The following is a 15,734-nucleotide window of genomic DNA, read 5'->3' as shown; positions in this document are numbered from 1 at the left end:
AAAAAAAAAAAAAAGAAAAAAAATTAACTCACATGGATTATTTATCTAAATGTAAAATATAAGACTATAAAAAATGTTTGAGGAATACATGGGGGGAATCTTTGTGACTGTGGTTAGGCAAAGATTTCTTAGATAAAACACCAAAAGTATAATTCATATAAGCAAAAATTGATAAACTGGACTTAATCCAAATTTAAAACTTTAGCTCTTTGAAAGACATTGTTTAGAGAAGGAAGAGATAAGCCACCAACTGGGAGAAAATATTTACAAATCACATGTTCAACAAAGAACTTTATCCAATATATATAAAAAACTCTGCAAAGTCAATAATAAAAAAACAAATCACCAAGTTAGAAGAATGGGCAGATGTGAACAGACACTTGACAAAAAAAGATGGAAGGATGGGCAAACAAGCACCTGGAAACATGATTAACACATTTGTCATTAGGGAAATTAAAATTAAAACCACAGTGAGATATCAGTAAACACCTACTAGAATGGCTAAAATGTATAAAACTGACAATATCAAGTGCTGGTGAGGATGTAGAGCACTGCTGATGGAAATGTAAAGTGGTACAGTTACTTTGAAAAAGTTTCTCATAAAATTGAACATACTGACAAACATCAGTAACAAACAACATCAGTAACAAACAAACATTAGTAAATCCTACTGATTTACCCATGAAATAAAAACTTGTATTCACACAAAAACCTGTATGCAAAGTTTCTAGCAGCTTTATTTATAATCTCCCTCAACTGGAAACAACTCAAATGGCCTTCAACTGGTGACTGTATAAACAAATTGTCGCATGTCCATACAATGGAATACTACTCACTCCTAACAAATGCCACAACCTAGATAAGCCTCCAATGCATTACAGTAAGTCAAAGCAGCCAGACTCAAAGCCTACATACTACTGTATGATTCCATATGCACAATCTAATTTTTATGACATTTTGGAAAAAGGAAACACTAATAGGGACAGAAGACAAATCAGTGGTTGCCAAGGACTAGAGGTGGGGGAAAGAAATGACTACAAAGGACCACAAGGCGATTCTGGGGGGTGATGGAACTGCTCTGTATTTTGACTGTGGTGGTAATTACATGACTATGCATTTTTCAAAATATCACAGAACTCTACATTAAAAACAATAAAATAGTTTATGGTTAAAAAAGCTGAAGCAAATATGGCAAAATGTTAAAATCCGGCAAAGCTAGGTGATAGATGTCCAGGTGTTTATAATATTTTCTATACTTTTCTGTATGTCTAGAATATTTCCTAATAAAAAGTTGGATTTTTAAAATTATTTTTCATCAAAAGTAATGATTTGTTTTTGAAAGCTTCTTGTCTTCTGACATGGCATCACCTATGCAGTATTTTACTAAAAATGTTTAACCTGAACACAGTCATGAGGAAACAGACAAATCCAACTTGAAGGGTATTTTGCAAAGCAACTGCCCATACTCTTCATAAATTTCAATGACATCAAAGATACAAAAAAACCAGAGAACTGACCCAAATTCAAGGGGAATAAAAGGCCATGACAATTAAATGCAATGTATAATTTTTTATTGGATCCTGGATCAGAGAAAACAAGTTACAGAATACATTATTGGCACAGTTGAAGAAATTTGAGTATGGATTTTATATTAGTGTATCAATGTTACATTTCTCAAGTGTGATAATTATATTGTGGTTATGTAAGCAAAAGTCTTTATTCTTAGGAAACACACGCATAAGTATTTAGAGTTTACAACTAATTCTCAAATGGTTTAGCAAAAGAAGTCAACAATTTTATATACATATATTATTAAGAAATATGCAAATATGACAAGATGTTAACAATTGTTGACTCTAGGTATAGAGTATATGGTTATTCTCAGTATTGTTTTTGTAACTTGTTTTCGAGTTTGAAAATCTTCAAAATATTAAGATGGGGAAAGATGTTTAAAAATATTTTTAAGGCATCATAGATAATTTGAAGTTTCTAGATTGTTTCAATTTTTTTTTTAATCTGCTACTAAAACCTAAAAAATGTAGGCCAGGTTCAGTTTTACCCCACAGAAGAACAAGTGGCTCAAGCTGCAATTTCTTCCATGTGCTTTACCAGGCAGGGATGGGCTCACAATTCCTCCCACCCCCGCCTCTTACACCAAGGTTGGGGCCTGCTGCTTCCCACCAATGCCATAAGGTAATGCTGCCCACACTGCAGTCATCAGCCTTACACATTTTTTTCCCTGCATGTCTATGTTATTTCCATTAGAAAAACAATATCTATATAATATTTTGGTCCACTTTCTTCTCCTTACCTCTACCATTCAAAACTTGAATACTTTATTATTACTCAAGTAAAAGTAGAATCAGCTATCTGGCATGAGAACTAAATATCTCACATCATTAAATTAATAGGATTTAATTGAATTAAAGTGTGCTCTTTATTATTTCTCAGGAATAGTAACTCATCTTTCCTATATGCTATCTCCCTTTACTTTTATTTTTCTGAGTAACTATGTAATGTGTGTCTCTTTTCCCACATCCAGTAATGAGTGTTATAGAAGTGTAATTTATAACATCAGTAACTAGATTCATCACTAATCTTCAACTCACGTTCAGTTCCCCTTATTATATGGTATTTCCATAATAACTTCAGATATTTCAGTCAACCTTACACTTTCCAACAAATACCGTAAAAATTAAGACATTAATTTTAAAAACTTACTAAAATTCCAGACTAAATAACACTGGGCCCACTTAGAGTGATACTGTCACGAGAGGTCCTTGGACAGCTACTGCTTCAATCTCAATACGGCCTCCTTTAGGCAAAGCAGCAACCTGAAGCAGCTCTTGCAGGAAAACTACTCTGGAAATATTGTTTGTAGATGTCATTGACAGTATTGAAGTCGTTTATGTCAGCCAGCAAAACAGTTGTTTTTACCACATTTGTGAAGTCACAGCCTGCTGCTTTCAGGATTTCACCCATGTTTGTAAGAGCTTGTTTAGCCTCTTCTGCCACCCCTCCTGGCACAAGCTGTCCACTTGCAGGATCCATGCCTAGCTGTCCTGAAATGTAGATGGTCCTGTAGACTAACACAGCCTGACTGTAGGGACCAGTGGCCGCTGGGGCTTTCGCGGTGCTGATCACCTTTCTGATCAAAGACGACATGGCTAATCCTTTTTCCTTGCCGCCTCTCGGAGACAACTACCACGTATGCTGCTCCTACTCGTGTCTCACGGGTCTAACCTCAAGAGTAATTTATCATTTTAGTGGAAAGAATACCACATTCTATTTTGCATTAATATAGTATCTAAGGGCTTCCCTGGTGGCGCAGTGGTTGCGCTTCCGCCTGCCGATGCAGGGGAACCGGGTTCGCGCCCCGGTCTGGGAGGATCCCACATGCCGCGGAGCGGCTGGGCCCGTGAGCCACGGCCGCTGGGCCTGCGCGTCCGGAGCCTGTGCTCCGCAACGGGAGAGGCCACAACAGTGAGAGGCCCACGTCCGTTTTGGAGCACAGGCTCCGGACGCGCAGGCCCAGCGGCCGTGGCTCACGGGCCCAGCCGCTCCGCGGCATGTGGGATCTTCCCGGACCGGGGCACGAACCCGTGTCCCCTGCATCGGCAGGCGGACCCTCAACCACTGCGCCACCAGGGAAGCCCTATGAGCATTTTTAAAATGAAAATCGAACCAGGCTTTGTCAACATTTTAAACAAATTTCTTTTTTTCAGTCTTAAATTTGCAGGTTTTATAACTAAGGCAAAATTTCCTTTTCTTCGAACCCTCTGCATCTTGTTCCCGTGCAGGTTTTGGCTTTTGCCATCTTTTTTCACATTCTAGCACAACCAGATATTTTACTATAAGATAGAATTACTTTCCTTTTTCATTAGTAAACCAAAACACAGCCTGCTATCTTACATACATATATACCTATTTATTAGGCACTGTTGTTCTCGGTGTAGTCTCAAGCGCTCATCTTATTTACAGCTTTTAACTAAAGTAACTCATTTTTTTTTCATACTGAAAACTGGGAGGTAATATTTAAGAACCAACCATCTGTTATACAGAAGCATCCTAACAGACTAGCAAAGTTGATAAACACAAGCAACACAACGTAGTACAGCCATACACATCTGTTTAACATATACACGAGCCAGGAGCTTTACAGCTTCAGTTCTACAACTTGGTGAAATGCAGATACAGACACAGATACATAATCCAACCAACCAACCAACCAACCAACTCCTGTCTGGAGTTTAAAAAAAAAAGAAGCCCTGCAAGATCAGCAGACCCTGAGAATGGATAATTACTCTACATTTTTTAAGAGAGGCTTTCCCCATAGCATATACATAGCTGTGGGCCATTATTTAATCAGACATTCAGATACAAACAAGTGATAGCAGAAGCAAAGTCCACACCCAGGCTTCTCGTCTCTACCTGGCAGACAGGTGTCCAACCAACTTGCCCATGCTCTCACCTTGGAAAGGAGATCGTTGTCAAACTAGATCTTTGAGACTCTCACTCTGAATGATAATAAGCAGAATCACTAGACCTTAACATGTTTTTCAGATCTCAGAAATAGTTTTGCTTCTATTAACCAGTGGCTTTTTGTCATGTGAACAGTGAAAGTCAAATAACTAATCACATTTCCCTTTTCTCAGTAATGACTAGAACTGAAGCCAAGTTTGTGGACCAAACAAAGCAAGGAAAGACAGAAGATAAGAATTGTTTTTAAAATTAGTCTCATCATTTTTCACTCATTTTATCTTCTTCCTCTTATTTTTTTTTTTCTTTCTTGCTGTCTTCTAATTTAAGTTATCTGGTCATAGTGTCTATATTTGGGAAGCACAAGAATAACTCCTTTGTGAAGTAAACGGGGTATATATATATATCAGTCAAATTCCCATACTGGATCCATTTCCAAATTTCTGTTTGTGATGCCCCTGTAGTTTTGAGGATTGAAAATGCTTTAGAACGAACAAGAAAGAGTTGTTCTAGCTTTAAATCTGTATTTTCCAAAAGCTCTTATGAGAACGGGTAATGACATTATTTTGTATGTTGGTGGCTTTTGTTTTTTGTGTTCTGTTTTTGCTTCCCTAGAACTTGATTTCCTCAGCAATGAGTTAGTAGGACTCACTGCTGCTGTTCACTGGACACGTCTATATACAATAAATCTTGATAAAACAGTGTGCACTGAGGAATCATAAGTATAGCTCCCTGATTGGCCCTTTTGATAATACTGATTGTTCCCTTTGTTGCATTTCACACTATGAATCCAACTCTAAGAACTGCGTGGAAAGCATCTCCTCAGTTTCAGAAACATCAATTCAGAGTCCTAAGGCCCCAGGTTATGGGCCTTCCACAGTTACATATCTCGTGTGGAATTTGGGGTATTTGACTAGCATTTGTTTAAAATCAAGATGTGAATCCCTACCGAGTCCCAAATTTATTTTAAAATGAGGCCAAACTACACAAACGTAGCTAGATCCCCATGTTCTGTGACGACCTGAATTGCTGTTGGGTCCAGCCCATGACACAGCCAGTGGTCCACAGGCAACTTCGTGATCTTAAGGGCCAGATGTTGTGTTGAATGCACCAAAGTCCCAGGGTCCAGCGGGCAGACACTATATTAGCTTACCTCATCTGGATTCATCTCTTAGTCCAAGAGGGACTCAGTAGGTTCAAGAGGAGTGAGGTTTGAGTTGAGAGGCCAAGCTAGTTCATCTTTGCTAGTTTATTACATAAATCATCATAGCTTCTCACCTAACTTCAGTGGTATTGGCTTTGGCTTTGTCTCTTTATCCGTGTCAAGCCTCATCGATTCTTTTCCCCACCTCTGAAACCCCTAAAACCTATGGTATCCTCTTCACTCATACTCACCTGAATCCATGCAGCTTAGTGCTGTAAACTCATCCCACCCCTGCAAGAGGCATTTCTACTGCAAAGCTGAGGGGTTTGTGACTTGCTTTTCACAACCTGATTTCTCTCCTCTACGTCATTCTTTTCCATCCCCAAACTTTTATCCTCATCTATATCTGAGGCCCACCTCTGAAGAGCATTTGAAAACTTTTTAACTCTCTGGGGCAGTGTGTGCATTTGGGGGATATGTTAAAAAATTGCTCTCGTCGTCCAAAGCCCAATTTGCTATTAATTGAGTATTTTTAGTTTTCCAGCCAGTTTTTATTTATTGGATCAATTATTAATAGTAATAGATAACATTTATTAAATTTCTAGTGTGCCAGATACTATTATAGGTATTTTATGCATCAACTCATTAATGCTTGTAATAATTCTGTAAGTTAAATTCCAGTGTCTTCCCAATTTACAGATGAGGAAACTGAGGCAGAGGGAATTCAAATAAATCATCCAGAGTCATGCAGGAGTTACTAAGAAGCAGTGCTAATTTGGCTTTGAAGCTCTGCATGTAAACAGCTCTCTATGGTCAGAACTAAGAGTAAGATACTGTTCTGTGTTCTGCACATGAACTCAAGGTCACTCCATCTCTCCAGGGTCTATTGTGTTCTCAGTGTTTAAGTAGTATTTGTACCTCTGAGTTTGAGAAGATAATACATACTGCAATTCTAACTTTGCAGATGTTTTCAAAGAGGAAACTAGAAGGGCAGTGAGGAAGGCAAATGATGATGTTTACTTACTGGCATTAATTTTACATTTTGCTTCTATGGGAGGGTGTTGCTTGTGTATCTGTTGACATAATTCATTCTTTCAGAGGCTGATGTTAGGGAGTGGTGCTTGGAGCGTGTAGTATAGTTGGAAGGGCACCAAAGTCTCTTTGTGTAGCACAGACCCCAAGTCCGTGCCAGCTAAGCTTGGTAAGGACTTTAATTTAGAATTTCCTCAACCACTTGCATGCAAAGTATGTCATATGTGTTTCAAAATAATCATTGAAAAGGAAGCACAGACAGTAAGTCAGCTATAAAAATTGTATGCCGTCTAACAACGGGGCCAGGTTACCAATGGCTGTCACCCCTGTGGGGAATCCATAACAAAGTGCCTTGGAAAGTTCCATGTTAATTTGGATGGGGAGGCCGCGGTGGGGCTGGAAGGGAAAAGAAGTTTCAGGGTACTGGGAATAATTTGAGTAGGGTGAGTCAGTTACTCACCGGGCTCTGATTTGGGTGTGAAGGACATTGTCTGGCTGGGTCCTAAGCGGAGGATAAAGCTGGCTTAGGGGGCAGAACATGGCATTTGAAAATGATGGGGGTGAACGTTTTTATTGGAATCCTCAGTGCAAGAGAGAAGAGGCAGAAATGATCACATCATCTCTAAGGTGCTTCCTTTGGTTGCCATCGCGCAAGGCCACGTATCATCTGGCCCTGCCCTCTGTTCAGGGTAATCTCTTATGCCACTTGCCCCACATTCACTATGTCCCAGCTAATCCTTTCTGATAGTTTCTAGTTTGTCATGGGAGTTCACACTTGATCCTTCCTGTGTCTGGAATATTCTCCCTCTATGTCTACACATGGGCTTCTCATCATCTAAGTCTCAGATTAAATGTCACTCCCTGAAAGTATTTTTTCCTGATCATCCGATCTAAGATACGTTCCTCCCCTATGCTGCTGTTTTTCCCATCAGCCTGCTTGTCATGTCTTTCCTGGTGCATATTACAACCTCTAATTGGTTTGATTGTCTCACTTATTTATAGTGACTCTTCACCATCAGATTCTAAACTCCATGAGGCCAGAGACCATGTCAGTATTGCTCACTGCTGTCTCCTCAGCTTCTAGTACAGTGATGAGCTCAGAGTAGGTGCTTAATGAATGTTTGTTTCAAAGGCAGGAGGGGGAGGAAGAAAAAAGAGGCCTGGTGAGCCTTGGGAATGGTTTGTGATGGGATCCAACCAGCTTCAGCTTCTTGATTCTATGCTCCAGTGGCAGTACCTGGATTCAGAATCATTTCTACATGCAGATTCTCTGGCTCTCTTTATGATGATGGTTGGCATGTAGACTTGAGTGAACAAGCAGAAAATTGATCTGATCGGTGATTTGACAGGCTGTGTGAGACTTCCAGAGTTTTTTTCTTTTAATGTAAATCTTTAAGAATAAGTCTGAAGTAATATCAATTACTAATTCCTAATATGTATATAGAACTTGTCATAGAATGGTCATACCTAGAATATCCTTGGATTACCATAATAGCCCTGGGAAGTGACAGGACACACAATTTTAATCCCATTTCAGAGCTGAGGAGCTAACCTTGGAGAGTTTAAGAGACTATCCCATTGTCAGATGGGATCAGAATACAAGACCTTTGGTTTGTATGGATTGCTCTTTTTATTACATTTTTTCAGACAATATGTGTTTTGTTTATGTGTATATGTTAATTTCATGGTAGATTGCACTTATGCAATTTTGATCTTTTTCTGTATCCATAACTTTGGCTGTGTCCCTGAAGTCCCTGTCACTTTCTCCTCTGAGTATGCCTTTGTGTATCGTTCTGACTTTACAACTATAGAGACGTTTCACATTTTCAAAAAAAAAGAGAAAGAAAGAAAGAACTAAAATCAACTGGGATGTGAGAGGAATCAAAATGGAATGCAAGCAGTAGCAAATAAACCTAACTATATTATAAATGCATGGTATAACCACAGTAGAATGGGTGGGGAAGACAAGAACTAACTTAACACAGAAAAACAGTGTTTTCACTGCATTGTAAGGCTAAAGAGCACAACAAAACACACAAATACAGTACTCTAGTTAGTAGATTTGTTTTTCACATTTCACAGGGTATAGGTTAGCAAATCTGAAACTATGTTACATGTACTAGAGAACGGAGCAGATAAGTAAATATATTGTGGATAATAAGAATTAGGTTTCTCAGTGGTGGAGAAAGAAGTTATAAACAAAAAAAAAGAGGAAAGCTAAAATAAACCCTATGATGTTGGATACCCAGAGGTATCAGTAAGAACTCATGGTTTTTAAGAGGTGGATGGATGGATGGAATGATAGATAGGCAGACAAATAGATATAGACATTGACATAGATGTGTGCATACATATATTTCCCAGCTCTCTCTAATGAGAAGTCCCAGAAGCAGTGACACCCCAGTAGCAACAAGCACATCTAGCACCCAGATCTTGATTTCTAATACCATTCTCCAATAAAAGAACCTGGGTTTGTTGATAGAGTGGTTGATTCCATGTCTAGGGCAGGGAAAATACAAGATGAACCTGGACCATCTTGTGGTGCCAGAAAATAAGGAAGTACTTGAAAATGTTGGACGTATTGAAAGTACACAGAGCCGACTTGAAAAAAATTCCCAATGGCCAGAGCTGGGAGAATTTAAGCAACAAAATAAGTGATGATAGTATTGGATTATGGCCCACAGAATAAATATAAGTCCAAACTCTTATAAATAAATAATTGAAAAATACGGTGGTGAAGGGGCAAGGTTTTCCTTACAGTAAAATTCCAATTAATAAATGTAGCTGGAATGATGGAAATAGAAAATCACTATTTGCAGAGCAGTAATTGGTTCAGGAAAGAATCGCCAGCGTTTGCTAGTATTAGTGGGTGAAAGTATGATGAGAAACAAGATATTTGTATAATTTCAAAGTAGCTCCCTATGAAATACTTATTGATTACTAAGGGACAAACGGTAACTTTACAGTGGAGAAATCTGGCAGATACCACCATAATCAAGTGACGAAAGTTAGCATCATCAATAACGAGATATACTGAGTCATCTAACTCTCGATATCGTGTACTGAAAAGGGCGTAGCATCGTGTCTGTGGTATTTTTGCCCCCAGTGCGTAATCTAATTTAAACCTGAAGAAACCAGACAAACCCAAATTGAGGGTTATTATTATACGAAATAACTGGCCAGGTCTGTTCTAAAGTGTCATGGTCATAAAAGACAAAACCTGAAGCACTGAGCCAGATTTAAGGACGCTAAGGAAGCGTGACAACTAAATGCGATGTGGGATTCTGTATCGGAGCCTACAGAACATTAATTGGACCTTGGCAAAATTTGATGAGGTCTGTAGAGTAACAGCATTGTATGTCAGTGTTAATTTCCTGGCTTTGACCATTGTATTGTGGTCAGGTAAGATGCTAACATATCGGGGATGCTGGGTGAAGGGTATATGGTAACTCTTTGTACTACTTTTGCAGTTGATTTATAAATCTGAAGTTATTTCTAAGTGGAAAGTTTAAAAAACAAAAAGCAGGTGTAGTTGTGGCCCCCAAATGTGGTCCCTGCCTTCAAAACACTTTACAGTCTAGTGGTGAAGATTGATGTTAAAGTAAAAACACTAAAATAAATGTAAAATTACAAGTGTAGTAAGTGCTCCAAAAGGTAGGATAGTGGGAGGAGAGCACATTTGTAGGGAATTTATTCTAGTTAGGGAGGAAGAGACATTTGAGTTGAGATCTGAAGGAAGACTGGGAGTCACTGAGATGAAGGAGGAAGGAAAGATCAATCCTGGCAGAACAAACACCCTACAGAAAGGCCCTATGGTGGGAAAGAGCAGGACACATTCAAGAAATCGCGATAAGGCTAGTGAGGATGGAGTCCAGAGAGTAAAGAGCAAAAGAGGAAGTAGGGTGGAGAATTAGGTAGGCAGGAGAAAAGACAGACTGGGCTGGATTCAAGAGGAGGATATGAGATTCAGGGAAGGAGAGGTTACCATTTATTTGACATTTATTATATACCAGGTTCTGTGCTAGACCCATCCCTGACATGGATGCTGTTTTTAGCCTTCTTTCGCAGATGGCAAACTTATGTCACTTGCCAACATCATTGAGAAACTGCAGATTTCAACTCATTGGTTCTACTGAACCAGCACCAATACCACCAAGTTCTCCAGATCTCAAGAGTACCATGAGAAGGTCCTAGGGAAACTGTGATTTCAAAAGAAATGCATAGTTAGTTCATAAAAAAAAACAGCTCTCACCTAGGAGAGTTGGTGGCGACTGAGGTAAAAAAAAAAATAGAATCAGTGCTAGTTGCCACTCACCTGCACTTTGATCACTGCTTTTGTCTTGGGTAAGTCGGCTCACTTGAAGCCCATAGTACAGTAGACTCTTCTTTGTCCAGAACTATTCGCTGACGCAGAGTTCAGGGAAATTGCATGTTCGGTTTGACTTACACTCTTGTCTGTGTCACCACACATCCTCAATGTTTAAAAACACAGAAGGTGATAGAAAGTATTCAACAGGAGAAAGATGGGCATAGGATTTCTTTGATGATGGAGAAGTCATGTGTAGAGACTCCCAGGCTCACGATCACCATTGGTGCCATGTAACACTCACGGTAGCAGAAGAATATCCTGTAGGGAAGCTGGGTTGATTCTAGAACAAACGCTGGAAGTTGCTTTATATAAATTATTGATATCAGTGCCTTTATCATTTGGCCAATTCTCTTTCTCCTGTTAAAAAAAAAAGGGGGGGGGTCTAAGGGGAGAATGATGCCCCGGTTAAGTATCAGATTGAACTTTGTGCTTGTTAAGGTTCCGTGAACACAGTCATTCAGTGTCATGTTAATAACACTTCTGTGGGATTCGTTATGGGAGACTTTAATCTGTCTGTTTTTAGCCATCTGTGAATACCCAGAAAATCCATTTGATCTAGTGCATGCACTACAAAATCCTTTAAAAGTTGCTGTTGGTGGTTGTCACTGTCCTTTAGGTTGACATTAATAGGAAACCTGAAAAAGGAAAATGCCGGGGATGTTTTGGGTTTTGTGGCTCTGGGGGATTTTCCATCTTCATTTGCAATGGCTTAAGGCCATTCAAGACTATGGGCAAGGTATTGTGCTGATGGTTGTGAGGTTCTTCAATTTTATCCCCACAAGGTAGGTCTCCAGCTGGCAATGGAACCAGCGACTAGAGTCTCTGTCCTGATCATCAGTTCTGAATGTGGTTTTTTGGAAGGTCAAGGCCGTGGGTTGTCTACCGTTTTGTATGGCAATCTGAGAACCTCAGAGCTTTTTAATTTTGTTTAATTTTCTTCTATATTTTGAACACATAAAATCTGAGGAGAGCTTCTCAGTTATTCTAGGATCCAGCTTAGGATAACTTCTTATGGATCTAGACCTGCTCCCAGGGGCTACACTGGGACAGGGTGGGGATGGATGGATGGGTGGGTTGTCAATGCCACTTCAAGGGAAGCTCAAGAGAAAGAAATGAACACTGCTGTATGGCCCATAATGGATACACATGGAGCTCATGGGGTCATCTTAAGAAAAGGAGTAGCCAGGCAGCCACAGGCCCAGGAAGGAAGGAAGGAAGGAAGAGAGGGAGGAAGAGAGGGAGGGAGGGAGGAAGGGAGGGAGGAAGGGAGGAAGGTATGAAAGATTTTAGAAGAGAGCAGTAGCCTTGCCTCACCAGGGAAACCAGAAGAGGTTGAAGCTTCTAAGGGTGCTCAGATGTGGGGAAGCAGAGCCTGGAGAAATTCTGCTAGCAGGTGACAGCCCAGCTAGGCCTCTTTTAGGCTGATTGCATTTGAGTTACCTTCATCTTGTTTGTTTTTATTTCTTTATGCACACACCTCCAACTCCCCACACCTGGGATTGTATCATGCAAACTACTGTTATTATGGGCACTTTCCCTGTCTCTCCCCCGCTCCCATTCCTCAGCAGTTGCTCTGCTTGGTGCTGAGTTCTCTCAAGCAGGAAGCACAGATCAGGAGCTCAGAACGGCTGTTTGAGCCAGAGGAGTAGTGGTGAGCCCCTGGCTCCAGACTAGGAATTGGGAGATTTAGGTTTAGTTTTTACTTTTCTACTACTCTGTGTGAGCTTGGACAAATAATTTATTTTAACAAAATTTTACGGAGATAATTGTACTTTCACTTATAGTTGTAAAATATAACAGAAAGAGATCCTTTGTATCCTTCATGCAGTTTCCCCCAACGGTAACATCTTGCAAAACGATAGCATGATATCACAGTCAACATAATGACATTGACATAATCCCCTGATCTTATTCAGATGCCCCCACTTTTACTTGTGCCCATGTGTACGTTTATGTGTATGTGTATAGTTAGTTATACACAATTTTATCGCATGTGGCACTGTGATCATCCACTGGCACAGTCAGGATACTGAATAGTTCCGTCCCCAGAAGGATCCCGCATGTTGTGCTTTTATAACCACACCCGCCTCCCTCCCATGCTGTCCGTCCCTCATTCATAAACTTTGGCAACCACTAATCTGTTCTAAAAATTTTTTTCTCAAAATATTTTCATTTCAAAATGTTACATAAATGGAATCATACAGTATGTAACCTTTGGGGGTTGGCTTTTTTCACTCAGCATAATTCCCTAGACATTCATCCAAGTAGTTGTGTGTGTCAATAGTTTGTTCCTTTGTATTGCTGAGTAGTATTCCATGGTGTGTATGCACCATAATTTGTTTAACCATTCACCTTTTGAAGGACAGCTGGCCTGTATCTAGTTATCGGGTTTTGGGTGAACGTAAATCATCATTTCTCTAGGATAAATGCCCAAGGATACAATTGATGACTCATGTGTTAAATGCATGCATAGTTTTATAAGAAAATGTCAAACCGTTTTCCAGAGAGGCTGTATCAATGCACATTCCCACCAGCAGTGTATGGGTGACCCAGTTGCTCCACATCCAACACCACTATAGTGACATTGTCCCTATTTTTAACTTTAGCCATTCTGATAGGTATGTAGTGATATTGTGGTTTTAATTTGCATCTTCTGATAGATAATGATGTTGAACATCTTTTCATGTGCTTTTTGGACATCTGTATATTTTCTTCAGTGAAATGTTTGTTCCTGACTTTTGCTCATTTTTAATTTGATTTTTGGTTGGTTGTTTTTTTTTTTTTGGTTACTATTGAGTTTTGAAAATTCTCTATATATTCTTGATACTAGTTTTTTGTTAGATATGTGGTTTGCAGATGTTTTCTTCCAATCTGTAGCTTGTCTTTTCTCCTCTTCACATAGGTTTTTTTTTTTAAATAGCAACATCATTGAGACATAATCCACATAAATATAATTTATCCATTTAAAGTGTACAATTCAGTGGTTTTTATTATATGCACAGAGGGATTCAACCATCATCACAGTCAACTTTAGAACATTTTCATCACCCCAAAGTGAAGCTCTGTACTTCACATTGGCTCTTGCAGAGCAAAAGCTTTACATTTTCTTGGGGTCCAATTTATTAATTTTTCCTTTTAAGGATGATCTAAGAACTCTCTGTCTAGTCCTGGATCCCAAAGATTTTCTCCTATTTTTCTAATAATGTTGTAGTTTTACATTTTATGATTAAGTCCACACATTCATACATTTTGAAGTAATTTTTATATAAGAAGTAAGGCTTAGGTTACAATTGTTTGTTTGTTTGTTTGTTTTGCCTATGGATGTCCAATTGCTCCAGCATCTCCTCCATTGAATTGCTTTGCACCTTTGTCAAAAATCAGTTAGGCTTCTTCATGTGTGTCTGTTTCTGGGTTCTCTAATCTATTCCATTGATCTATGTGTCTGTGATTTTAATTTAAGCTTTTAAAAATGCAATTGGCCTATCTGGAAAATGGGGTTAGGAATACCTCCTCTCCTACCCTCAGGTTTTTAAGTAAAGCAACTATGATCGTGTGAAGGTACATGCTGTTATTGGGAAAAACATTTCACTCATTCCCTTTAAATTCTTTCAGCTTATCTGGTTGGCATTGTTCAGTTTTCATATTCATATGCTGGGAAACATGACGAGTTACCACTGAGTTATGGATGTGGGAAATGTCCACTTTATGGAGTCTTTGCAGCAAAATTAGAACACTTGCCCAGCTTCCATCTGTAGCCCTTTTGCAGGATCTCTGGATTCCTCCCACCATCCCTGTTTGGGTAGGATTGGAAATGCAAGCTCAATTTAATAAGCAAAGTATAACATAAATGAGAGCTGATGTCCCCTAATCACTTGACAAATGAAAACAGTTGAGGATTAGGCAGTTTGGAAATATCCAGGCCATTCTGAATTCTTGAAAGGCTACAAGACCAATCTTTCCCTCTGCACCTTTGTTCATCCAGCTTACCCATTCTGCTCTCCTGTCTCCTCTGTCTACTTACATGCTACCTACCCTGAAAGACCTGCTTATCACCTTGAGAGGTAAGTCTGTTCCATCTGCTAACTAGACAAAGGGTGCCTCAGTGGAAGTGAAGGTGATTGTATTCATCTCTGTAATTTCAGTCTGGCATGGTGACTGGAGAATAGCAGGTGCTCATTGAATCCAGCTTTCTTTGATCCCTTTTCCCTCTAAACTCCTGTCAGCATTCTTACTGACATTTAATCATGCGTTGTGTGTATGATTATGTTTCTTGCTGATGGTTTTTTCTTCAACAATAAATGAGAGAATCTCTTGAAGTTTAGAACTATGTAGTTTTTATGTTCTCTTTCCCCAGAGGGGCTAGTGCCAGCTGGGCAGGTTCTGAATACATGCACAATACCTTATGCCTAATGAAATATCACGGTTGAGTTTACTGTCACATTTTTTGAGAAGCGAAAGTTCCAGGGCTTTAGCTCAAAAGCCGAGAAGCCCAAAGTGGCATCTCAGAGAGGAGTTATATGGGATAGATGTGTGATGAGAGAGTTCTCTTTCGGGGGCAAAGATTTAGGTGGAGGGGCTTCCCTGGTGGCGCAGTGGTTGAGAGTCCGTCCGCCTGCTGATGCAGGGGACACGGGTTCGTGCCCCGGTCCAGGAAGATCCCACATGCCGCGGAGCAGCTGGGCCCGTGAGCCATGGCTGCTGAGCCTGTGC

At 39.7% G+C, this 15,734-nt stretch overlaps 1 protein-coding gene and 1 pseudogene across 2 annotated transcripts in view; one reads left to right on the top strand and one right to left on the bottom strand.

Annotated features, from left to right (window-relative positions):
- Positions 1-15,734, top strand: part of ADAMTS12 (ADAM metallopeptidase with thrombospondin type 1 motif 12) — a 433,405-nt gene that overhangs the window by 192,214 nt on the left and 225,457 nt on the right. The window lies entirely within an intron of this gene.
- LOC112064643 (2-iminobutanoate/2-iminopropanoate deaminase-like) lies at positions 2,754-3,228 on the bottom strand (annotated as a pseudogene).

Source organism: Physeter macrocephalus, chromosome 8, assembly GCF_002837175.3.
Source record: "Physeter macrocephalus isolate SW-GA chromosome 8, ASM283717v5, whole genome shotgun sequence".
In the NCBI taxonomy this organism is placed as follows: Eukaryota; Metazoa; Chordata; class Mammalia; order Artiodactyla; family Physeteridae; genus Physeter; species Physeter macrocephalus.
The sequence above is the reverse complement of the archived record's forward strand: the minus strand, read 5'-3'. Positions and strand labels throughout refer to the sequence as shown.